The 23,743-nt window shown below is 37.3% G+C and overlaps 1 long non-coding RNA gene across 1 annotated transcript in view; it reads left to right on the forward strand.

Annotated features, from left to right (window-relative positions):
- Nucleotides 1–13,643, forward strand: part of LOC113913482 — an 87,371-nt gene extending 73,728 nt beyond the window's left edge. Inside the window, exon 6 of the long non-coding RNA XR_003517231.2 lies at nucleotides 13,415–13,643. This is a non-coding gene — a long non-coding RNA (uncharacterized LOC113913482). The remainder of the gene's footprint in view (nucleotides 1–13,414) is intronic.
- Nucleotides 13,644–23,743: the final 10,100 nt, after the last annotated feature.

Consider the following 23,743-nt stretch of genomic DNA (forward strand, 5'->3'; position numbering starts at 1 on the left):
TACAACTCTGCCTTGTCTCAGTAAGAAACATGCCTGGATCTGTATAGTAGCAACTACTCCTTTAGAGATATTAATTTTAATAAACATACAATACTCATAAAAATATTAAAAACACAAGTCATATTTCCCACTTTGAAAGGCCTAAGTAACACTCTAATTTTTGTCTTGGTCTTTACTCAATGGGTCTCTCTCAGAAGCAGTGTCCCAGAGTACAAAACAGACGAAGTTAAGTTAGCATTTCTTGGCCAGAAAAAGACAGTCTGAACTGTCAGCTGTTTCTAGCAGTGCATAAAGCTTTTCCCATCATCGTCTATTTCATAGGAATTAAAACACAGGGACAAGCAAGCAGCAACTCTATGGATGACCAAAAATTATTATTGAAAACAAATGTTTCATGTTATTGACCAAAAAGGCGGCCAGATGACCAGCAGTTTCTTTGCTTGGACTCATCATGCACCTGAAATCATCGGCCACGAGGTTTCATTATAACCCTGGAGCTCAGACGCAGCAGTGTGGCGAGGAAGTAAAATTTATTTATTTATTTATTTATTTATTTATTTATTTATTTATTTATTTATAAAGATATTATTTATTTATTTGAAAGAGAGGGAACATGAGCAGGGGGAGCAGGAGAGGGAGAAGCAGGCTTCCTGCCGAGCAGGGAGCCTGATGCGGGGCTCGATCCCAGGACCCTGGGATTATGACCTGAGCCGAAGGCAGACGCTTAACACTGAGCCACCCAGGTGCCCGGAGGAAGTAAAATTTAAAGAACTCTACAGTAATTTAAATGCAATTAGAGGAGAGTGTTTTACTGTTCTCTTTAAAAAAATCACAGAAACCTGTTTAATATATTTAATGATAAATTTGACTTAAAATATATTTCAATTTTGCTAAAATTAATATTTGACATAGATATGGTTGAGAGTAATATATATCTCACAGGGCTGAAATGTCTTTCCCCTCCATTCTTCTTTTTAATATAAAAGGTGTTCCAAGGATGAATTCCGTAAGTCAGGGAGCCATACCTATAATTAACATCATAGTGAATTTATTTTTATAATGAAACAGAAGAAAGGCTGTTTTCTTTCTGACCTCTCGATTCTTGAAACATCTATTGGGGGGTGGGGTGAGAGGTGGGGAAAGAGATAGAGAGGGGGATGTATAGGGAAAGACTGAAAAAATATTTTCTGAGGTGGAGATCTTACTACTTCTTGACCTTTTTATAAACATATATCCTGTATCCTGAGCTATCATTTCATCATTTTGTTTGTTTTAATTACCTCTGCAGTGCCAGGCACTGACCCATCTTTGTCTTATTTTTTATTCTTCTTCCATAGGAAAGTACTCAAATATATAATGGCTTGCTTGACCAGATGTCCTGATTTGCTCAGTCGTTCAGTCCTGTTGCCTGTGTAATTTATTAAAAACTTTTTCCTTCAGGGGCATCTGGGTGGCTCAGCTGGTTGAGCATCTGACTCTTGGTTTCAGCTCAGGTCATGATCTCAGGGTCCTGAGATCAAGCCCCATGTTGGGCTCTACAGTCAGCAGAGAGTCTGTTGGAGATTTTTCTCTCTCCCTCTTCCTCTGCCCGTGCTTGCATTCTCTCTCTCTCTCCAAAGTAAATAAATAAACTTAAAAAAAAAAAAAAACTTGCAAAAGTGTCCCTATTTGGACAGTAAATGACAGAGGCTACAATGCTTCTGTTCTAGAAGCATATTCCTGGCTTCCTCAGCCATGCTAATGAAATATAAAGATGAAAATAAAGGTCAGATACCAATGTGTGACCCAATTTTGTTCTTAGATAGTGTTATGTCTGGCCAATAAGGAAAGGTGCTCTATCAAAACCATGACACAGCTTGGTAAGGAGAACTGAGGCTTCAGTGTGGCTGCCCCACACCCCCTTGGCTGGGCACCCTCGGCGCCAACAACACATACGCACGGTCTTATTGCAAACCAGGTGTCAATCAGAAACTGATTAATTAGAATAAATGATCATCGTTTTAATTTTCAGGGTTTCTGTTATCCTGTCATATTATCACAGGGTTGTTGAGCAATCGCCAGATTGTACATAAGGAATCATAAGTAGATAAGAGAAGATGATGAAGTTATTTCCCGTATAGAAAACCACAGTAGGAACAATGATGTAAGGTGGTGTCTCCTTAAGGAGTCCTAACTGAGAACTAGCAGAGGAAACTGTCAAAGAAATGGCAAAGCCTGTTGTAAGTGAAGTCATTTAGTGGTCATTTGCTACGAGATAAATAGTTAACTAGAAGGAAATGATCAAAACCTCTGAATAATTTTGTTGAGCAAGTATTTTAAATACTCTTAGAATATGTTGGTTTAAGGGGCACCTGGGTGGCTCGGTCAGTTGAGCATCTGACTCTTGATTTAGGCTCAGTTCATGATCTCAGTGTTGTGAGATTGAGCCCCGTGTCAGGCTCTGTGCTCAGTGGGGAGTCTGCTTGAGATTCTCTCTCTCCTTCTGCCCCTCCCCCTGCTTGTGCTTTCTCTCTCTCTCTCTCTCTCTCTAATAAATAAATCAATCTTTTTTTTTAAAGAATATATTGGCTTAAACATTTAAAAACCTGTGTATAGGCAATATGATGAAAATGTATCAATCTCTACGGGTTCCAAAAAAATGAAGCAACTTTTAATAAATTTATCGATTTATTATACTGATTTAAAACACCTATTTTAAACTAGTCCCCACTTACATGGTTAGTTGGGAAAAAACAGATATTGAAAAAGACAGAGTCTTTCTAACCCATAATTCTGAAACATCTAGTTAATACAATGAGTCATGTAGCAGCAATAGGGAGTACAGCTCCTGGAAAGAGGTTACATTCTGCTATTTTAGAAAACTCAAGAGGATCAAAGAGAAACACTTAGAACTTTAGTAGAATAAGTTAACAAAAACAATATTGAAAAAAATAACATGTTATAGACCACTGATAACCAGTTAAATATAGAGGAGAGATGATCATGCTCACAAAAGCAGCAGTCCATATGTAGTATCTAGAAAGAATATCTATAGGAATAGCATCCATAACAGAATATTCTAAAACACTGCTAAAAAACAATAAAGACCTTAATGAAAGTGGTGGGAACTTGCCACATTATTTATGGGAATTGATCAATACTGTCTATCTACAAGAGCATTGTCTGTAATACAAAAAAAAAAAAAAGAAACCTATATGTTGAATAGTAGTTGCATGGATAAGTAAATTATAGTTTCTTTGGATAACTGTTAAAATGAATGAATTCTAGCTTAAGGACAATAGAGATAAAATCTCCAACTTGACATTCAGGAAACAAAGTTTTAAAAGAACATATGTAATATAATATTTTATCAAGTTTCAAGTACAGGTACTGATACTTTGTACTATATATAAAAACATGCAAAGACATAATAAATACCAAATTAAGGCTAGTGGTTATGTCTGCAGAAGAACAAAGGTAATATGACCATGGAGAGGTACATTGAGTTCCGGTGTATTTTTTTTTCAACCGCTTTATTGGGATATAATTCACATACCATGCCACTTACTGATTTAAAGTGTATGGTTCACCTATTTTCAGTATATTCACAAAGTTGAGCAACCATCACCATATCAATTGTAGAACATTTTCACCATACCAGAAAAAGAAACACTGAACCTCTTAGTAGTTACTTTAAATGTCCCCTGCAACACTCCTGAACCTAAGCAATCAGTAATTTACTTTCTGTCTCAGAAGATTTTTCTCTTTCTGGATATTCCATATATGGTGTTTGTGACACGCTTCTTTGATGTGGTGTAATGTTTTCAAGTTTCACACATGCCTTATTAGGATGTATTAGTACTGCATTCCTGTTTTGTTTTTTGTTTGTTTGTTTTTGTGTGTTTTAGCTAAATAAAATTCTATACCCCATTTTACTTATTCATCACTTGATAGGCATTTGGATTGTTTTCACTTTTTAGCTATATTAAATAATACTGCTGTGAACATGCATATACAAGCTTTTGTATGGCTGTATGTTTTCCTTTGTCTTTGGTTCCCATGGATTTTTAAGCTGGTATGCACACATAAGTATTCATTTATATATAAAGGATAGGCTTGTCTAGAATGTTTCAAGAAAAGTAAATGCAGTAAAGATGTACTGCTAAATTAATGTATAGAATTGCTACAATTACAGTGATATCCCACTTGAATTTTAGAGTAATCAAATAAGGTGAATCTGGAGTTCACCCAGAAGAAAAAAAAATGAAAATTGAAAAAAGAAAGTGATGGAGAATTAAATTAAACTATCAAAAAGTATTAGATAACTGCAGTAATCAAGATTATTGTACTCCTATAAAAATTAAAAGACTACAAGGACACGTGAGTGGCTCAGTTGGTTGAGCACCCGATTCTTGATTTCGGCTTAGGGCATGATCTAAAAATATAGTTTATTTTTTTAAAAAAGGTTTAAAAATACAATAATTGCATATTTTCCAGAGTATCATATCTAATGGCTATATATTTTCTTTCAAGTGATGAATTGATTTTGTCTTCATACTAATTCTTTAAAATATGTTTTAAAAGCATGTCCCAATTATTGGTTAAGATATGAGGTATTTTAATTTCAAGCAGTAGCTATCCTGAAAATTTTAATTGTCTCCAAATTTCAGGAATATTTTGACTCCAAACTTCTAAGGTAAATTTTGTGAAATTATATGTAGTTATACAGCTGGAAAACTCCTTTATATGTAAGAAAATGTAAAATTTCAAATATAGGCTTTTTGCCTAAATGGAAGCCACTGTGAGCAAAATGGCTTTGAAAACCATAAAGAAAATCTTCTATGCTTTTTGTATAGAAAATAAAAACGAGGGCTCATAAGAACTGAAATTATTTCATCACAAAAATGGCAAGGTAGAAAACCAATTTGTTTAGGAAGCACTGTGTATTATCAAAAATACTGCTAACCCTCACTTCCTGAAAACAGGATAACATAATTGACTGTTCCATGGGTAACTTCAGCACATTTATTTATCTTTTCATGTCCTTCAAAAGATTCTGCCATTTTCTTTTTAAGTCTGGGTTCAAAAATCCTTTTAAGTGCCTTTTTTTGTACCCAGTGTCTGTTCTAAATTTAAGGAAAGTAGTTTAAAAACTTTCTTTTTCATCCTTCTCCATTCAAGTCTGTTAACTAAATGAGCAAATAGTAGCATTTCTTATGTTTGTACAATTTCTGTGTAGATAATTCCAGAACCAGATAAAGAAAGTTTTGGCTAGCCAGATTTTGTTCCCCTTCATATTTTTATATGCTAGCCACCATTTTCTCCTTACAGAAGAGATGCCCAAGTTGTGTTCTTTGATTTAAAATTTGGGAATGGTGAAGTTAATCAAATATGTTTTCTTCATTAAGCACATTGGGAGCTTTCGTGTGTTAATATATTTTGTGATTCTTACAGCTAAACTGCTATATGCAATGCTTCCTCACCACTTTTATTTTACAGAACAAGTTTTAAATTTTTTTTAAACTTTTCATTTTGAAATAATTATAGATTCACATGAAGTTGCAAAGACAGCATGGAGAGTTCCCCTGTTCTCTTTACCTAGTTTCTCTCACTGGTTTCATCTTATGTAATTACAGTACAATATGAAAGCCGGGAAATTGACATTAGTACAGTGTTTATTCATAGTTCCGTGTCAGTTCATTACATACGTGGCTTCCCACCCTCCCAGAATCCAAGGTATAGAATGAGTCTGTTGTTACCCCAAAGAGCTCCCCCAAGATACCCTTTTCAAGTTATACCTTTACCACCTTACCCCCACGGCTCCTGAACCCTGACAAACCCTAACCTGTTCATCTTTATAAATTTGTCATTTCAAGAATGTTATATAAGTGGAAACACACAGTATTTGATATTTTTGAGACTGTCCCTTTTTACTCCTCATAATGCTTTTGAGATTCATTCAAGGTGGTGCATGTTATCAGTAGTCTGTTCCTTTTTATCATTATTGGAGGTTACTATAGTATTATTCCCTGGCATGGAAATACAACTGTGTTCAACACTTTACCTTTTGAGGAATATTTATGTGTTTTCATTTTTTGGCTATTACAAATAAAACTCCTATGAACATCCATGTACAGGTTTTTGTGTAGACATAAATTTTCATTTTTCTGGGATAAATTCCCAAGGGTGCAGCTACTGGGTTCTGTGATAAGTGTATGCTTACTTTTTAAAGAAAATGTCAAATATTTTCCAGGATGTTTTTTTCCATTTATATTCCATTTATATACCAGCTATGTATGACAGATTCAGTTTTTCCACATCCTTGGTAGTTTTTGTGTTGTCCGTATTTTGAATTTTAGCAAGACTTATAGGTATGGAATGATATCTCAGGGTGACCTTTAACTGCATTTCCCTAATGGCCAGTGATGTTGAATATCTGTTTTATGTGCTTATTTTCCATCTGAATATGCTCTTTATAGAAATGTCTCTTTATTACTTTTTGCCATTTTTCTAACTGGATTGTTTAATTTTTTTTTGCTATAGAATTTTTAGAACTCTTCATTTATTCTAGATATGAGTCCTTTGACAGATGCATGGTTCACAAATATTTCCTCAGAGTTTGTAACTTGTATTTTTATCCTCTTGAACCATCTTTTTCAGAGTAAATTTTTGTTTTAATTTTGATGTAGTTCAGTTTACCATTTTTCCCCCCTATGGATCATGTTTCTGGGTTTTTGTCCAAGAAATCTTCACCCTGCTCTACATCTCAAAGATTTTTCCTATGTTGTTATCTGAATATTATACTGTTCTATATATTACAGTTAAGCCTACAATTAATTTTGAGTGAAATTTTGTATAAGTTGTGAATTTTGGTAAAGGTTTATTATTTGTCTGTTTGTATATTTATTTATATGTTATTATTACTATTATTATTTGCCTATGGATATCCAGTGCTCCAGCACCATTTAGTTCAAAGCTTATCCTTTCTGCATCAAATTGCTTTTCCACCTCTGTGAAGAAAACAGTCAGCTGGTCGTACTCATATGAGGGCTCTGTGAGCTCTCTCCTCGATGTCCTCCATCTGTGTGTCGATCCCTTTGCTGGTACTTCACAGACAGGTTACTATAGGTCCATACCGAGACTTGAAATGTCTCCGAGTTATTCCTTCCACTTTTGTCTCTTTCTTCAAAATCATTTAAGCTATTCTAGTTTTTTATCTTTTCTCTCTCTCTCTCTCTCAAATTAAATAAAATCTTAAACAAAAAAAGACACATGGAGATTTTGAGTATTATGTTATGAGACTCTGGATCTTATTTAAATCTTGTGTTTTTGCAGGCTTCCTCTGAAGCCTCAGTGGGGGAGGTGTGTTGTCCGGTTTTTGCCGGGTGGGAGTTCAAGTCCAGGTTCCCGGATCAGTCTCTGCTGACACGGGGGTAAGGGGTGCTTCTCCTTACTGCAGGTGGGAGTGTAGGTCTCTGGCTGATGCCAACTGGCCAGGAGAGAGAGGGACACCTTGGTCCTGCACCCAACATGGCTTTCACTTCCATGGCCATAACGTGGCAGTCTTGATGGTTTATTGGTGGTGAGAGGCCCAATTTTACACTAAGTTTGCTAAGACACCAGCAAGTGGAAAGTGATGAATCAGGCAGAGGTTCAAGTCCAGACTTCCCACATGCGCGCCACGAACTCCATTGTGGCATGAAGCTCAGCAGGTATAAAAGGTCTGGCTCTTCCTCCTGCCTTCCTTAGTGTTCTGGGGATGGAGATGCCTGTCACAACCCTGCCAGGGTGAAAATCTAGGCTTTCCACTTGACCTTTGCTGGAGGACTGTGGGGGCTGGAGGGGTGGGGTTCTGCAGTGCATGTCTGAAGTAGAGAGTTGTCCAAATGTATTCTTTTTGTCAGGTCGCCCCTTTTCTTGATTCTTTGGCTAGAGAGAGCAAGCTTTTCTTGGGACATTTTTGGTCTGTGTCTACGGATGTTTTTTGGTTGCTAGCTTCTCCCATTCTCAGTCTGGAATACATACGGCCTAAACGTGTGTGTGTGTGTGTGTGTGTGTGTGTGTGTGTATACATATATATATATAATATATTTATACAATTGGGGAGGCTATGCACACGTTGGGGCAGGGGTATAAGGGGAAGCTTTGTATCATCTACTTGGTTTTCCTGTGAACCTAAAACTGCTGAAAAAATAAAGTCTTAGTACTGAGGGGGCAGAGGTTATACTTATTATATAAGCTGACATTCCATCAAAAGGTAACTATAAAACCTTGATTTTCCTTCCTATAAGTCCCTAGAGTGGTCCTGGATTTGAGAGAATTTCAACATTCAGTTGGTTTAATTTGTTTTTGAATGGGATTCCATTTTAAGAAAAATAAGTCTCCCAATTGCTGTAGTAATGAATTATCATCTCACGTTTATAGTTATTGGAAGAATTACCATGTCAGCCAAACAGAGCCATCTGGAATAGTCTTTACTATTATATTAAGTAGCTTTTGAGGAAACTTTATAGAAATCAAGTGTATAACTTTTTCGCCCCTTGCTGTCTTCTGAGGAATATTTTCCTGGCAGAGAGGCACATCTATATTGTCTTTTAAATGACTGAATTGTAGTTAGCATTTGAGCAAAAAATATTTTGCTAAACTAAATCTTAGAACTGGAAACCTAAATAGAGATATAAGTTCTAATTTTTATCTTTCTTAAGACTTGGCGACTCCTATTTTTTTTACAGGTGTCTCATGAAGCTCTTATTAATTGTTCTCAATGACTTGAATAAATTGGACTGAATGTAGCAATTGGAAATCACTATGGAAATGGTATAACTAGTGTCCATGTCATGCTACAATTAGAAGAGTTACCATTCTGCAGGGATTTGGTCTTAGATTTTCCTTGCAAAGGTGCAAAAGAAAAAAAAAAAAAAAGCATGCTAGTAGTCCTAATTCTCTTTGAATCTCCTGTAAATTGACTATTAAGTTAGGTGTGCGTGGCACAGTGTGCACCTCCCTGGTGATTCCTGTGCATTGGAAGACTGGCAAACCACTGAGTGAAGCTAGACTAAAGAACAAAGGAAGAGTCTCTGTGCTGAGGTCTGGACACCACAGCCATTCTGCCTTTAGGAGAATGCTCTGGGCTGATGGCAGGGCTGAGATGAATGGGGAATTTGCTTCATTCTATCTTATTATTAAATAACATATAACCCAATAAACTGTAGCAATTACTTTCAGATTCAAGGATTAAAGGAGATAATGAATCAACTTCTTAGGGACTGGTTAAGTTTTGAAATCAGCCTGATGATTCCATAGATATATTTTGGATTCAATACACAGCCCAAACGTTAAAATAGGAGAAAGGGTGAATTCCTTTCAATGCCTTAAATGTTGTCTTAGCCCTCTCTTAGTCCTTCTAAACTGGAGATATGTATTTTAATGGAAGTGATTTATTTATTGATCTCTCTAGTCAAGCATAAAATACATTAATTAATTAACTGACTGGTTGATTGATTAAATAATGTTTATGTATTTCCATATACATCTGAAACATTAATTTACCCCAGGGAATTACGTCTGAATGTGAGTAAAATTTTCTAGTATAATCTGATTATCTGGTCAGTATTTTCTCTATCAATCTATTCATCTATATAAAACATGCTTTTAAGTTCTTGGCCACAAAACCTTCTACCTGGATGCATAGGTTTACGAGAACTTATGAGAACCTACTTTTAAACTTTGCCTCGGACATGGTTCTCTCATTTCAACCATGTGTGGACCCAAGTACATCTCAGGATCTTTCTGCTCAGATCAAGCCAAAAAACCTGCAAGGCAATTATGTAAATATATACCACATGGGATGGCATGACATGTTTAAAGGGAGGACTATGACACTTTGTGACTTTCAAAATTATTCTAATGGTCTAGGTAATGAATCTCCTAGTCCATTTTATAAACGTTACATAGTTAAACCTGCTTACTGACATTCACATAACTAATTTTCGGCCAGTGGGCACATGCCTTCCTTTTATTCTTTGGGAAACCGCAGCTCACCTGTGCACCTCTAGAATGATGCCCTGCAAGGGACCTAATAAAACAGATGATAATGCATTCACTAGCAAATTCCATAAAGTGTGACAGACACGAGTACATGAACAAAATGAAACCATTGCTGAAAAGCAGTTTCTGTAGTCCCAGAGTTGTATTGCTTCTGTACTTACGTAAAAGTAAAACTAAACTGTAGCTCTTTAAAGCATTAATTAATATTTCAAGTTTAGGGCAATGAAACACCCCAGAAGCAGCTGATTACTTTTTTTTTTTTAAGTCCTTTGTCTTTGTTCAGTGAGTCCTACAAACAGTAAATTACTCACAGTACACATTTATCATATGCTGTCTGCCCGGAGTAACCTTGTTAGAAGAAAATGGGCAGAAAAGGTAGGTCAAGAACACGTTCAGAGAGATATTAGCAAAATGATACTCATTTCCTTATAGGTTTTAAAACAATTAGTTATTAAAGTCACTTTCACTTCACCTGGATCTGCTAGTTTTGTTCTCTTCTAAAATGTCTTGAAAGTGTGCTTGTTTTAAAAGTCAAATAAGCAATATTTATAATAAAAATATAAGATAATAGCTGAGCCAAAGTGTTCTTCTAAAGAAGTTACTGGCAGAATCCTTCTGATTGAACAGAAGTTCTGTGTTTATCCTTGTCTGACAACTGTACTTTCATTTCTTAGTCTATTATTATTAGTTGCCTGTAGGTATACAGATAGCTTTTTTTGTGAAGGACTAAAGATTTATGTTCTCAAAATATTATGCTTGTATGACTTATTGTATGTAGATTTTAAAAATAATATTTATGTATATACTGTATTAGGCATTTTACTTAAGGGCTCCATAGATGTTATCTTTTTTAATTACTGAAATAATCATGGGAGATTTTGAGCTCCCAGATCTTAATGTTAGAGATGAAAAGATTAAGCTGTGGGCAAAGTAAGAAAGGTTTATTAAAGTCACACAACTGCCAATGGACAGAATTCAAACTCAGGACTGAATGAGTCCAGAGCCTGTCATCTTAACTACTCACAAAGATTTTTTTTTTTGACATTTTTGTATTTTCCTTCAGATGAGTTATTGAAGTAAGAGCTATGATCTTACTTAACTATTGCTTAACAGATATTCTATTAAGATAATTCATGGCCTTTTACAAAGATAGGACTAAAATAAGATTCATGGAAATTCCTCTGAATTCCTTGGCCTTGAGCCAACTTGAGTCTCAGAAAGAATGTGAATGATTCAGCCTGTGCATTTTAACTGAGATCCAGAAATAGCTTGGAAACTTAAAAAGAGCTAAAGAAGTTCATTCTCCAGCAGACAATGGAAAATATTGAGATTCCAGTGAGCCATATGGAAATAGAAAATGATGCAATATTTTTAGCTTATTTTAAGAAATAAACATGTTTCCAAAAATACAAATTATGTTTCTCTTTATTCGCTTATCATGATTCGGTAATCTGCCTAAAGCTCTTCACAGAGTCAAAACACTCGGACTTATTTTTCATGTAAAAAAGAAGGCCTTTCCAGCAGAAAAGATGTCTCCCTAGTGCAGGGGAATGATTTGAAGGCAACCCGACAAGGTCATTAGGGAAGTACGCATTATAGAAACATACTTCTGCAGCTTCTAAGCAAGAGAAACAGAGGCTGATGAGCAAGAAACTCTTGTCAGGATCCTGGCATTATAGGAACTCATTCATTACGCTTCCTGGAGATCACTTGATTTAAGCGTACCAATGTTACCAGTTGTGGTTTTCTGACTCTTTTGAGCAGAAAAGGAAGGGGAACCAAATTGTGTTGTTGTGATGCTGGTTGACTTTGAAATTACTTTTGAAATAAAACTGGCTTTTGATGACGACCCATCTGACGCTCGTGTACAGGATTATGAAGAAATAGCTAGTAAGTTTCCAAAGAACTATGATTTAAAATCAGAACACTTACAGTTATGGCTGTAGAGATTAGGGGAGTTAATTGCCTTACAAACTTAATTAAATGTGCAGAAGGGAAGAGCCTGGTGTTGAAAGAAGAATTTAAGAGACAGCACAAAAGCATTTACTGGAAAATTCCTGTGTTCTTTTGTTTGACATGTCAGCAAGGTGGGAGATTGCCATGACTTTAAACCAGAACAAGGGTCCAAGGAACAGAGAAAAGGCAACAATGAAAAAATGTGTACACCCACCCTTGTTCTGAAAATTTGCTCCTCTCTAGAAAAATGTCAACATTTACGTGCATATCATTTGAGCTAAAATATAAAAACAAAAACATGAAGAGTTACGCTCAAGCTACCTGTCATGCTAGCGCATATTTGGAATGGGAGTGAGTACTGTTGAGAAGCATTTTATCTTGTTACAGCTTCCATAAATGCTGACAATCATCTTTACCTCACAGCCATGGCAAAAGAAAGCATATGTATTAATCATATCATTCTTTCTTTTCCCATATTGCAGTCATGAGAACGCAACAATATTATATTCTGATCCTAAGTTCTGTTTACTGATCCCCAACAGCATTATTGCTGTTACCCCATCTTTATTAAAAGCACACTGAACAAAGAACTGTTCTAAAGAGAATATAGGCACAGTTGGACATTGAAGTGATTTTCAAACATCCAGAACCATTCAAGTATAAAGGATTTTCCATTTAGTACAACTTGACATTTACAAATCTGTCTAGAATTTTACATTTGCCTAGTTTTTTGGATTTTTTTTTTTTTACTTTTTATTTTGTTTTTTCCAGCATGTGCCATATCCTCTCTGTGTGTAAATGGGGAACCGGGAGTTTGCAGACCTGAGTGTTAGCGCATTCTTGTCTGGCTTACAACACGGTGGCTTCTCTGTGTCTGTAACAGATTTAGCATACTAAAGAGTAGTTAGTATATAGTAGGTACTCAGTAAATTTTTGTAGGAATGGGAAAAAAATCTCTATATAAACTTGACACTAAAGATCGAAATGCATTAATTTATGACCTTGCCCGTCCCTCATGGAATTCTTCAGATCACGTGGAAGAGGTTTGCAGGATGATTCTGCCTTTTGCTTTCCTTTGCACATCTTTTCTCCTCATTCTATAGTTTGGAGATACGCAGCAGCCAATCACATTTTTTTAATTAAGATTTTCCTGAGCAATCAGGAAATTCTCCAAGTCCTCTCCATATAAGGACACTCAGAAGGAACTTGGTTGCCAGATCCAAAGAAGTAGATCATATTTCCCTGTAGCTATAACCTTGGTGACTCGGACAATTTAGTAATGGACTGAATGGCTGCCATACTCAAAAAACACATGTCCACATCCTAATCCCTGGAAACTGTAAATGTGACCTTATTTGTAAAACAAAAAAGGGGGGTCTTTATAAATAAGTTAATGATTTTGAGATGAAATTATCCTGGTTTCCTCTGGTAGGTCTTTAAATCCAATGGCAAATATCCTTCTAAGAGAAGAGGAGAAGATACAGAATAGAGGAGGAGAAGGTCATGAGAAGCTGGAAGCAGAGACTGGAAATTTTCAGTCACAAGCTAAGGGACACTGGGAGCCCCCAGAAACTGGAGGAGGCAAGAAAGGAGTCTACCCTAGAGCCTTCAGAGGGAGCATGACTCCACCAACACCTGGATTTTCTACTTCTGATTTTCAGAACCGTGATAGAATAAATTTATTTTGTCTTCAGTCATCAAGTTTGTGATTATTTGTTACAGCAGTCCTGGGAAAAACCGATACATTACACCACCTCTGTAGTGATGAGTTATAAAGCAAAAGGCAAAAAAGCAAGATTATATGGAAACTGCTGTATGCTGATGTTAATACCTTTTTTATTCCTGTCCACATTCCCATCAAAAGGATTCCCTATTTCTGGAGGTCCCATTCCTAATACACACACACACACACACACACACACACACACACACACACACACCTGTGAACACACACCAGAAGTAAATAAAATCCCAAGACAATGGAAGAGAGATTGAGAAGCCATCTGTAATCTAAATGTGGACATCATTGCATCATCTTTGAACCATTTGATAGTTATCCCCTTAAAATGGCAACTTATTGAAGACCTCTGTGCTCTGTTAAGTCCGAAAGCTCATCTATGAATGATGCATGCATTCTCTGCTGTAACGTAAGTCGCTTTGTACATTTCTGCTTGGAAAGGAGTAAGAACATCTCTAATGCTATACAAAACTCCGTGATGATAAATGATACTTGAAACTGTAAAGGTGGGAATAAGAATAGGTTCTTGTATTTTCTTTGGTTCACCAGCTACTTTCAAGATAGTTGAGAGGGTTGCTGCTAAGTTTTATGTGAGCCTGATAAAACATTGTAGCATCCAGATTATATTTTTAAATGGGATACAATTGTAGCTCTTATTTTTCCATTTAATGCTGTGTGCAGGTTCATCCAGAATCAGCCTGGCTACAGCTGGAAGCAATTAGAATATGCAGGAAGAATTAAAACCCTAGGAAATTGTTTTTATCTCTGATAGATTGCAGCAGAGCTAAATTGTGAATTGGTCACAAGAGAAAACGTGTCATGGTGACTCATAAATTACTGAAACTGCTTTAGTTTGGGAAATAAGCCTCATTAGTTCTAGATTTTACCTTGTGATTTTCCCAAGTAACCAAATAGTATTGCTTATACTAAAGGGAAGCCCTTGATACCATTTCTTTCAATAAAAATATGACATTATTCTTATTTTATATTATTTTGGTCATAACTCAAAACAGAAGATAAAAGGAAAGCAAATTATCTCATGTATGCCTTCTTATTATTGGGTCATAATTAAAAGCACATTCATAGAAAATGGGAAATCAGTCAAAAGTTCAGCCTAGCTCTCTTCTGTCTCTGGGGACCAGATGCCTGTCTCTTAGCTCTTCAGGAAAAAGAGGAATCCTCTTTTGCTACTGATACCCAGGTCTGCCTATTTGCTTATAAGCTTCTAGAAGACTTTTTTTTTTTTTTTCAAATAGCAGCTAACAAATCCTTGGAACTTCTTAGAAGAACTTTAATTCTCATCTAGTACAATTTCTTCATTTAACAAATAAATAAACTGGAGAGCTGGAGGGCTGAGTTAATATCTCCAAATTCAAGTTCTAAAATAGAATCTACCTTATTTAAATTAGCATTAAGTTATAACTTCATCATGAGTTAGAGTATCGTAGCATTTTCCATGACTGTGAAAACGTGTATTTGCAAAAAAGAAATTCTCTACTTGAAATATACATGAGAGCAAAATATTTGAAAGAAGAGAAAGAACACATAAGCAAACTAATGCAAAGTTGTCGAAAAATTTCTTGGTAATGCAACGTAGCTTTATTTTTTGCCAACTATTTTCCTGGTACCATATTAGATTCTGAGGCTCTCCCAATAATAAGACTGTTCTGTCTTTAAAAAACATAAAACATCATATGATACAGTGTACAGTGATGAGCAAGCTATTCTGTAAGCAGACAGAGATAGAAGGTGCTCTGAGTGCAGAATGAAAGACCCAGTCATTCCATCCCGGGGAGAGTCGGGAAGTCAGTCTAGAGGTGAAAGCTGTTTTGAATCCAGATGAATAGGAGTTAGCCAAAGAAAAGCAGGAGGACATTCTTGGCAAATATATTTTAAAAATCCACTGAATTATGAAACAGTATCAAATTTACAGAAAAACACAAGTAAATTTGTATCTACTGGAGTTAAATCAGGGAAGAATTACGGAAGATGACCCTGCAGAGGTGGTGGCTAGTAATCATGGTTCTTTGATACTATTCTAGGAAATGTGGTCTTTGGAGTGCAAGTGATGGGTAGCACTGATATTTAGAATAAGGTAGTAAAATTGACAGTTTAAATTTTAGATAGTTCGTTCTAACAATAGTAATCAAGATGACCTCAAAGGGAAAGAGACAGTGTCAGATAAACCTAAAACTCTAGATCAGAAGGAATGGGCTTAAAGCAAGGAGGAAAACCAGAAATAAGTCAAATACTAAGTTGCAAATAATTTAATGGACAAGATAGTAAGAGGGAAAGGGGAAAATCTGGATTAATTGCCTTTTTGTGATGCAAATCCAAATATTTTTATTCAGAAAAAATATTATTCCATAGCATGCTTTTTGTTTTGTTTTGTTTTGTTTTATTGAAGTATACTTGACAGACACTGTTACACTAGTTTCAGGCGCACAACACAGTGATTCCACAAGTCTGTACATCATGCTGTGCTCACCCCAAGTGTAGCTGCCATCTGTCACCATCCAACACTATTACCGTTTCATTGGCCATATTACTCATGCTATGCATTTTATTCCAGTGAACTATTCATTCCGTAACTGGAAACCTGTATCTCCCACTCCCCTTCACCCACTTTACCCATCCTCCTGTGCCCCTCTTCTCTGGCAATCATCAGTTTGATCTCTGTGTTTTAGGGTCTGTTTCTGCTTTTTGTTTGCTTATTTATTTATTCATTTTTTTTTTTTTAGATTTCACATATAAGTGAAATTCTGTGATATTTGTCTTTTTTTGTCTGACTTCTCTCACTTAGCATAATGCCCTCTAGGTCCATACATGTTGTCACAGATGGCAAGATCTCATCCATTTGTGGATGAATAATATTCCATTTTGTGTGCATACATAGGTGTGTGTGTGTGTATCACATCTTCTTTATCCACCTATCGATGGACACTCAGTTGCTTCCATATTTTGGCTTTTGTAGATAAAGCTGCAGTAAACATAGGGATGCATGTATCACTTGGAATTAGTGTTTTCATTTTCTTTGAGTAAATACCTAGTAGTGGAATTACTGGATCATATGGTAGCTCTATTTTTAACTTTTTGAGGACCCTCCATACTGTTCTCCACAGTGGCTGCACCAGCCTGCGTTCCCACAGCAGCGCATGAGGTTTCCTTTTTCTCCACATCCTCACCAACGCTTATTATTTCTTGTCTTTTTGATTCTGGCCATTCTGACGAGTATAAGGGGATATCTCACTGTAGTTTTATTTAGTATTTCCCTGATGATGAGTGATGTTGAGCATCTTTTCATGTGTCTGTTGGCCATTTGGATGTCTTCCTTGGAAAAAATGTCTGTTCAGGTCCTCTGCCATTTTAATCGGATTATTTGTTGGGGGGGGTGGTGTTCAGTTGTATGACCTCTTTATATATTTTGGATATTAATTCCTTATCATATATATCATTTACAAATATCTTCTCCCCTTCACTGAGTTGCCTTTTCATTTTGTTAATGGTTTCATTCACTCTGTAAAGTTTTTATTTTGGGGTAGTCCCAATAGTTTATTTTTCCTTTGTTTCTCTTGTCTCAGGAGATGTATCCAGAAAAAATCTTGCTAAGGGAGACCTTCAAGAGATTAGTGCCTAATGTTTTCTTCTAGAAGTTTTATGATTTCCACTGTCAGATTTAGATCCTTAATCCATTTTGAGTTTATTTTTGTGTATGGTGTAAGAAAATGGTCCAGTTTCATTCTTTTGCCTGTAGCTGTCCAGCTGTCCCAGCACTGTGTTGAAGACATCATCTTTTCCCCATTGACTATCCCTGTGTCCTTTGCCATAGACTAATTGACCATAAAAGCGTGTGTTTCTTTCTGGGCTCTCTATTCTGTTTCATTGATCTATGTATCTATTTTTTGGCTAGTACCATACTGTTCTGATTATTGCAGCTTTAGATAGTATGTCCTGAAGTTTGGGATTACGACACCTCCAGCCTTCTTCTTTCTCAAGATTGCTTTGGCTATTTGGGGTTTTTTGTGGTTCCATACAAATTTTAGTATTATTTGTTCTAGTTCTGTGAGAAATGCTATTATCCTCCTTTTATTTTTTAACTGGAACAATGAGTGGGGCCATCAACTGAACCGCAATCCCCGTGCGAGGGAACATGCATGATAGAGGAGACGGTGAGCTCATTAGTAGACGCGGAATTCGACTTGCTCAGAGGATATCCATATTGAGTGGGTAGCAGGACTGAAGTGTCTGTCACCTGGGGTGGGGGGTGGATATGCATCCAAAGCTTGGGAATTCAGTCAGGGATGAAGATTCAGACTTGGTAGTCCCCAGTATGCAGTGGCAGTGAAAATAGAGAGATGGGATGACTTAAGATGTAGTGAGATTAGGACTGATTGAAGTCAGAATTTCAGTGCACATTAAAGAGGTGGGAAGATGAAGAACCTAGGACACAGACAGGAGACAAAAAACTGAAGGTAAGAAAGAGCTGGACAATGAGAGGTTTTTAAAGAGAGAGAAGGCTCAGAAAAATCAATCAAGGCAAAATTTTTGGAAAGTGGGGTGTGTCATCAAGGTAGTGTCACTGCGTAGAATTCATTGGCTCTGACAAAAGAACCATTATTGTTGACTTCTGAAGAGAACTTTCACTATAATAAAACAGATAGAAAACATTGTTGGAAAATAAGTGAGGACTTTTATTTATAAATGGTGAGCTGACACCACGCATTTCTGGTCCTGCAGAAAATCCAAGTAAAAAAAGACATTAAGTAACTTTTAAAATAGAAGACCAAAAAGACAAAGGAACAGTGAGATGACAGTACACTACATGGTTAATTTTGGAACATGGAAAGCACATACATGGACAGTAAGTGACTCTATGTGAAAAACCCCGAACACGACAGCCAATAGAGGATGCTAATAAAAAGCACACTCATTTGTGCTGAAGAACCATGAAAAGTTTCAAGAATTCGCGGTTCAAGCAACCTCTGAGAGTGCAAGTAACTCTGAGTGTGAAGTGGTACTAAAAGTGGCACTAAAAGAAGCAAAAGATTTGTTAAAAGTTTGTCTTTACTGGTAGGTAGCTTCCCAGATGTTTTCCGTCAGCCCACGCGTATAGGCAGTTGCCCTTCCTTGAGCTCTGCAGTAGAAAAGAGGTTGATTCTCAGGAGATGTTGAATCACAGAGACACTGAGCAGCTGAGGTCAAGGATGAGGCATGCTCCTGAACGCTGGGATAAGGTGACTGCTGGCACACTGCACGCTGAGGGTCCTGCCTTCATGCTGCCTGCCTCCCGCAGCTCTGGTCCCCTCTGCTCTTACTCTTTGGGCAGATGTTTGGGGGATTACTCTCTGGGGAAACTGCCCTGAAGAAGAATAGAAAACCACTCACGTCATTTAAAAGAACTTGTATACCACCCCAAATAAACTAACGTGAGGCTCATGATTCTAGAAGCCATTTAGATAGATAGACAGTCAGACAGACAGACAGCAGTCTTCCCATCACAATTTTAAGGCCTACTTCTTAATTTGGACTTTAATTTGATTGGCTTTCTGTGTACTAAGATGGGCATGATGGATAGAGCTCAAGTAGCCATCTCGATCAATTTTGGGAAAGCCAAATGCCAATACAAATTATAGGAATTTGGCACATTGTGGCATTTCAGCTGGACTCCTACCTTTGGACTTCTTTTACGTGAAAGAAAAACTTTTATCTTATTTATGTTATTTACGCCAATGTTATTTTTTATTTTTATTTTTTGCTACTCATAAATAAGCCTCATTCTGATATATATTCCCCAAAACTAATCTCATAAAACTAGTGTCTTTAATACTTAGTTCAAATAGGATTAACTATAGTCAGATTCTCCAGTGCTGTACCTTCCCTAATAGGTTCTTTTCAGGAAGTCTCCTGGAGGCAGAGCTGTTTTCCTATATAGGAGAAACGGTTACGAAGCTGTAGCATTCTTTGAGAACATAGACTCTTCCTTCATGCTAATGAACTATTTTTTATGCTTACAAACAATATGTAAGCATAAAGATGTAGGCATAAATCAATGATGATTTAAAAGTAGTTTTTCCCCATAAAAGAACTCATATTCTGTGTGTGTGTGTGTGTGTGTGTGTGTGTACACACATATATTTATGTGAAGTGGCCCATCATCACAGCATGAAAGGAAGAGGAAAAAAGTCACATTTCTATTTTTCTATATAAGACTAATTGTATATTTTTTGTTTGTTTTTAAGAAATCACCAATATTATATATGGGTCAATTACATTAATGATTGAACCTGGTCCCCGTTGTGCAATTTATGTAACAAACATCATAGGAAAAGGATTCACAGTGGTGACTGAACCAAAAAAAAAGGAACCCTGTATCCTAGGGGTTCAGACGTTGGGATCTTATGTCAAGTATTCTGGATTCAAATCACAGCGATGCTGGTTAGCTCTGACCTACTACTCTCTTAACCTCTGTAAGCCTGTTTTCAAGTGTGTAAAATGGGGGTAATAATGGTACTTACTACAAGCTTGGTTGTCTGGATTAGAAGAGGTAACTCATGTCAGTAGGTTAGCACAGTGCCTGGAATATGATGAGCAGCTAATCACTGTTAACAGTAGTTAGTAGTGATGGTGCTGTACGCAGCAGACATTTATGCAGACGCTTAGTGCTCTGGACTAGAAAGATCCGCAGTGAGGGCTAATACTTTTAGAAATATGTAGCTAAAGCCCATAAATGTTAGTATCTGAGATTCTGAGCCTCACAAAATCCCAGAAACCTGCATGACATGTTCCTACCAAATTCTGTCATCTTCTCAAGGGTCAATTGTAAGAAGAAAAAGCCTCTTAGGGGCCAACAGAGGCAGGGGAGAGGCAGTAAAAATGCAATTTGAAGATTACCTTTTGGAACCGGATCACTTTCCTATCAAGGATGTGGCCGCGGAACATGGAGCAGTAATCTGGTCACATGAGCATCACCCAGAAGAGCTCGAGAAGGGTTTAATAGGAGTTTCAGAATTAGGCTGAAGAGCTCAATATGAGTCAGCATAAGAGTAAAACCTTCACAGAACCGGCCTCTACAAGATTTGAATGAAGGTTCGGGGAAGACCTGAACAGCAGTGGTGCGGGACGTGGGTACCAGGGCACCGTTCAACAGCACGCGAACAGTAAGGGCACCACCAGACACCCTCCCTTGCTGTGCATAGGCTCCCACTTCTTTCCTTTCCTGCTTGATAAATCGAAGCATATCATCCTGTACCATTGAAAACACATGGTAAACCCATTAGGGGAAATCTTAAAGTGAACAAAGGATTAGTCTTAACATTAGAATTATAAGAGTAACCCTTAAGAATTTGCTAATTATTTTCCTTTCTTTAGATATTAGCAATGCCTTTTATCTACATCTGCATCGACATATGCTTACAAGGCACTCATTTGTGTTGTTGGCATTTATAAACAATTACTTCGCATCAGACCACCTAAATAATTGAACGATCTCACTCCAGAGAGTGCAAAGCAACCTATTTACACATGCTCCCACATGCCATCGAGACACACATGAGAAAGAAAAACAGATCAACTCAAAGATGTGATTCAGGAATCTAATTGTCAGTCCATCTCTGCTGCTGTAAATTGAGATTTGTCTGGGCATCTTGCCATATTTTTATTCAATCTTCTGTCTCTATATTCAGTTCTGGTTTTCCATTTCAATCATGCAATGATGTTGATTTTGTTATAACTCTGGAACAAACCTGCGTATGTTTCATTGTTTTAGAAAATAATATGTCATTTTTCTCTAGGGACAGACAGTAAGAAGCAACAATTCAAATAGTGTTTTGTTCTAATAATAACTGGAGACCAAGAATGCTGACCATGCTGACCCAAGGCTTATAGATAACAAAAATCCTTTATTATTTGCTTTTGATTCAACATGAATAAGGCATCTCTGATTATTTATTTAATAAATATTTATTAAGAATTCAATAAATCGTTAGGCTCTGGGGATTCTGCCGTGAGCAAGATACTGTTTATAATCTTATGCCAGGATCCAAAGGTTCCCAATTAATAGTGTATTCAACAAAAATGTTTTGGTTACCCACTAAATGACAACATAGAGTTGTGTCTGATAACACCATCGTACAGAGTGACTGAAAACACATGGGGAAGTTTTAATGTAAATAGGAGGTCAAAGACATTGTCATGGAGGAGGAAATGCCTGGGATGTGTTCAAAAGCTAAATAAGACATACAGAATTGGAAGGTCGATGGAAGACCACTGTGAGTAGGCGTGGCCCATGTGGGCGCCAGGGCCGGGGTGGGGGACGGCCCTGTGCCACACCACAGCGCCCTGGATCGGCTGGTGTAGGGTGCTGAGGGTGAGGCTGCAGAGGGGATGTCTGTGCAAAAGAAGGTTGGTGGGATCCTTCTTTGTTTTTTTAAGATTTATGTATTTATTTCAGAGAAAGAGAAAGTGTGTGAGCGGGGGAGGAGCAGAGGAAGAGAGAGGGGATGCAAACTCCCCGCTGAGCAGGGAGCCTGCTGCTGGGCTCATCTCCCAACCCAGAGATAATGACCTGAGCCAAAACCAAGAGCCAGACACTTAACCAACTGAGTCATCCAGGCGCCCTGGTAAGCTCCTTCTTAAATGGACCTGGATGGACCCCTTGCCATGGTAAAGCTGAGAATCTCACTCTGGACAACACACTAAGGAGAGCTCAGCTCCTCGGAGACACCCCCTCCTCCCAATTAACCAAACCACATAAGCGACATGTAAATGCCGGTTTAACTGACTAGTTTATGATGGAAACTGTCACATGGGCCTGTAGACTTCTACAAGTGTGAACGCCATAATTTTTTCCTACTGGTAGACTTATAAAGGTGGCCAATCAAATTTAGGAGCTTGTTTGGGGAGTCAGGAGATTTAGAATGGATTCACATATTGGGGGTATTGAGACAATATGACATTACTTTTACAATCTGGTAGTTTTGTCAGTTTGGGGGGATGATCATATTTCATAAGCTAATGCTTTTTGTTTGTTTGTTTTCCCCTTGTGAGTATTTGGAGGGGCTTGACTATTTTATTCTCCATTCGTACTCAGAAATGGCAATGCGCCAAGTATTTGGTACCCTGCCTCCCCCCTGTACAATACTGCAGGCACTATGTGGCTAAGATCCAGTGTGTTTTCAAGAGCTGTGTACATACGTGCTCCAGGGAGCAACACGTGTTCCTTCTCATTGGCATCTTGTTTATCTGGATAAATAACACAGCTGGCTGACTTTGACTTGAGTTTGAGACCTGGTTCTGTCACTCAGGAACTGCTCTTTGAACTGTGTAGCAAAAAGAGAGAGAAATGTATATATATATATATATATATATATATATATATATATAATGTGTGTGTGTGTGTGTGTGTGTGTATATACACACACATACACACGTACACACGTTATATGTGTTCATGTTTACTATGTAGTCGACTATAATTTTAAAAAAGTATCTATTGTATGATTATAATAATAAGTTCAATTACAAATAATTCACTGCAGTTCTTGAACCAATTCTGACCCTCTTCAAGTTACTTTGCATCTATCTTTGATCCACTAAGTCCTGCTTTCTCAGTTTTTCTTTTCTTTCTCTCTCTCTCTCTCTCTCTTTTTTTTTTTTTTAGAGAGAGAGCACACACAAGTTGGGGGGGAAGGGCAGAGAGAGAATCTTAAGCAGACTCTGCGCTGAGCACAAAGCTCAACGTGGGGCTCAATCTCACCACCCTGAGATCATGACCTGAGTTGAAATCAAGAGTCGGCTGCTTAACCAACTGAGCCACGCAGGTGCCCCTCTCAGTTTATCTTTAAAAGGCAATGCCATTTCCTCTTTCCTGAGTCTTTAGGGAAAGCCTCGTTGAAAACCCAGGTATGGCATGCTGACAGTAGTTAGTGGAGTGAAAGCTGTATGAACCAATACGCCCAGCTGCTCAGAGTGCCCAAGGGGATGACAGTTTTCTCTCCAGGGAAAAGGGTGAGTGGTGTGCATTAC

This window comes from Zalophus californianus, chromosome 11, assembly GCF_009762305.2.
Source record: "Zalophus californianus isolate mZalCal1 chromosome 11, mZalCal1.pri.v2, whole genome shotgun sequence".
In the NCBI taxonomy this organism is placed as follows: domain Eukaryota; kingdom Metazoa; phylum Chordata; class Mammalia; order Carnivora; family Otariidae; genus Zalophus; species Zalophus californianus.